The sequence below is a fragment of the Egretta garzetta genome, unplaced genomic scaffold (genome assembly GCF_000687185.1).
Source record: "Egretta garzetta isolate BGI_Z169 unplaced genomic scaffold, ASM68718v1 scaffold447, whole genome shotgun sequence".
Lineage (NCBI taxonomy): Eukaryota > Metazoa > Chordata > Aves > Pelecaniformes > Ardeidae > Egretta > Egretta garzetta.
In genome coordinates, this window is record NW_009260397.1 from 2,499,701 (window position 1) to 2,503,489 (window position 3,789).

Genomic DNA, 3,789 nt, shown 5'->3' on the forward strand with positions numbered 1-3,789 from the left:
CGCAGCAATAACTTTAATCACAAAATAATAATAATTTAGGCAGCGGAAGGTCTCTCCAAGTGCAGAGATCCCGCAGCCTCTCCCAGCACCTTGCCGCGGGATTTAGCTAGTCCCGGTCTATAACCAGTCCCGATATTTAGCCTCTTCCAGTATTTCACCTGTCACAGCATCTATGTTCCAGGCTAAGTTTATATTTAATAATCCACCCGGCACAATTTTTTTTCCCTGTTATCTAATTAGGATTTCCCATGTCTCCGTGGAGGCCTGTTGGCTCTCCGGCTGGCAGCACACACCTTCTGGAAGGTTCTGCCCCCTCCGCTCGGGCAGGTGTAGGCAGGGATAAGGTCTCCCCTTTGCCCTCTCCAAGCGCCCTCCGAACCCTGAGCTCCAGCCCCCGGCCCTGCTCAGCAGCCTCACCCCAGCTGTAATATCCCCCTTGCAGAGTGGAGCCCAAACCTGGGCATGCTACTCCAGCTGCGGCCTCGGAAGTGCCGAAGGGAGGGGAAGGATCGCATCCCTCAACGGGCTGGCCACGTGCTCCCTAACGCAGCCCAGGAGGCTGCTGGGCTTCTTTGCTGCAAGGGCGTGTCGCTGACTCGCGATCGGCCTTCTTGGCCCCCAGATCCTCTCCCGAGGAGCCTTCCAGTTATTCAGCTCCCTGGTTGGGCTCTCGAGACTCACCAAAGTCTCTACAGAGAGTCCAGTGAGCCGCTTTTCCTGCGTGGGTATCCCTCTGTGAGGAGATTCCCAGGCGCGTTCCCCAAATGACAAAGGGAATATAGCAGTTTAACATCAAAAAATGGCATTTTTTTAGTACACCATCAACTTCAGATCGAGGGATTCCGAGGGACTCTTGTGTCCTTTACCCTTGAGAAACGCTGACTCAGACGTACACGCTGAAATTCAGCACACTTAATGGTGTGACTCCCTCTTCTGACAGGTTTTATGTTGATCTTCCCCGAGTAACCAGGCCAACAAAAGACCAGTTGGGAAGCACAACTCAGACAATGTTATCAGCTCCTTCCGGGTGGTGAAACCCAGCCAGGACGTTAGCAGGGTGAAGTAAGAATCCCCAGGAGATAGAAAAGTACTTCCTTGCTTCAGAGCACAGCTGGTAGCTCTTCGAGTCACTGGAATAACTTTAAGGATCTCTGTCCTATTTTGTACCCTGTGTCCTCGGTGTTTAAAGCTCGTGGCTGGGCCTAAGCCTGGTTGCTGAGTAGTTGAGCAGACATCTAGAATATAGACATGTTTGCTATGGCCTTTTCCCCAGTTTCAGTCTGGCCACAACACTTATTTTCACATTTAGCAGAATGGCCTAGACCTTTTAGCATTTATTTCTATTTGGCCCTGAGAGGGCTGGGCCCAGATCCAGGAAGGTGCTTAGGATGTTACTTGGTTTCAGTAGGATATGGATTCGTTCTATATGGATAAATGGGGCTTTCATTCTCTTTTAAGGTGGCCCTGAAATTGCTGATGTGTTGAGCCCGGTGTATGTTCTGAAGTCTCAGTCTCACACTCTGCCAGAACGGGTTGGTAACTGATTTCTGAGGTTCCTGGTTATCTGCCCCTGGTGCTGTGCTGTGTCTGGATGCCTGGCGCATGGTGCAGTGGCCACTTCTGGGGCACTTCTCACGTGTAAAGAACCTCGTGGTACAAAACCAGGGCTGTAATGTAATTAAATGTTGTGAGCGATGTTTTCCTGGGCCAGTGACAATTCTTCAATTTGCTTCCAGGTGGCATGGCCTCCTCTGGGTCCCCCTGTGCTGTTTCCAGTCCGATGGGTCTTGTTTCTGCGGATTTGGGGACGTTCCTATTTCTCTACATGAGTTGCCATCATGGGATCCCCCTCAAAATCACTTCTGCAAAGTGTTCATTGTTTCTTTCCACCCGTTCTTCACAGAGTCTGAGAGGCCCATTTTAGTGTCTGCCTTCGGAAGCCTGTGCTCAGGGTTGTCCTTCATATGAGGTCAGGATAATTTGGGAATTTTCCCTGGCATTTAATTGATTTCCTGACCTGTCTCAATGAGCCTATTTCAGGTACGTTCATCTCTCCAAATCCACAGCTCTTATGAAATTACGCAGTATTTCACCCTTCTCGTTTAAATAAATGAAATTGCATCTGCTCAAAGAATACATTGCATCATGGCATGAAATATTGATCTCAGCCACATTGAACTTTTTAATTAGGACAACTGTGAGGTTTCTAGAAAGATCCTCTCCTGAAAGTCTTACTGTAAAGAAGCAGCATGAGTGTACTTCTCTGTTTCCTGATCTGAACGAGAAACTGCGTAAGATGTCTTACTCAGATATAGGGATTTAACAACAATCTGAACAGTATTTAGAATAAATCAGGGTCTTCTAGATGTCAAAGTTTTAGCAGATCATAGCGTTCTCTCTTTTAAAATCATTTTTATGCAGAAAAAAATGGCATAGCCTTAAAGAAAGCCAAGTGGTGTTACTGTGGACCAGTCCTTAACCTCACTGACCCTTATTTTTCTGTCTTTACTTCATCTCACAGCCTCAATTTGTCCTAGCTGATCAGTTTATGACCGTTTGTCATTTTAGGACTTTTCATGTTTTGCTGGTAGCTTGGTGAGGCTTTTCTTGCAATGTGTCACTGCTTCTTTTCTTCTTCTTTTTCTTTTTTCCATTTCCCTTTCTGTTTCCCTTTCCCTCTTTTTTTCCTTTTTCTTTTCATTTTTCTTTCCTTTTCTTTCTTCTTCCCTTTCTGCAAATGTTTTTGATTTTGATTCTGGTTACTTGTACTCCTGACACCATGTAGAGGTTGCAGAGATCACGGATGTCAAATGACCCAGAATTTTCTTATTCTTACACAGACTCATTAACCAGCTGGTGGCCACTCTGAATATAGGATTTTTTAAAAACTTTCCAAAATCTTTAGATTTCCTAATCCCGGTGTTGTATCAATGGATCATGGTCAGGCCTCAGCACACTGCACAGATGGCCGTGAGGTATTATTACAAAACTTTTATCTCACAGGTCCATGCATTTCATCACTCGTTTTAATTCCACAGACTAGCTGCAGATTAGTTACCCCAGAGACCACTAACAAGGAAGTGCCATCATCATCATTTATTACTGTTAATCGGTTCTGAAGCATCTTTTGAGGGGCCCCTAATCTCATCTAAAGCAGAAAACATGATTCAGTTTTTAACCTGTTATTACTATTAGTGACTTTAAAGCAAAGCTTAAAAAGATTTTAAAATGGCCAATTCCAGTTAATCTTATTCAGGGTATTTTCCCCCAGCTATCATAGAATCATAGAATCATAGAATGTTTTGGGTTGGAAGGGACCCCTAGAGGTCACCCAGTCCAACCCCCCTGCAGTGAGCAGGGACACCGCTAACTAGATCAGGCTGCTCAGAGCCCCATCCAACCTGGCCTTGAATGTTTCCAGGGACGGGGCCTCCACCCCCTCTCTGGGCAACCTGTTCCAGTGTTTCACCACCCTCATTGTAAAGAATTTCTTCCTTATATCTAGTCTAAACCTACCCTGGTTTAGTTTAAAAGCATCACCCCTTGTCCTGTCACAGCTGGCCCTACTAAAAAGATTTTCCCCATCTTTCCTATAGGCCCCCTTTAGGTACTGAAAGGCCGTAATCAGGTCTCCCTGCAGCCTTCTCTTCTCCAGGCTGAACAAGCCCAACTCCCTCAGCCTGTCCTCATAGGAGAGGTGCTCCAGGCCTCAGATCATTTTTGTGGACCTCCTCTGGACCTGCTCCAACACTTCCATGTCCTTCTTGTGTTGAGGGCTCCAGAGCTGGA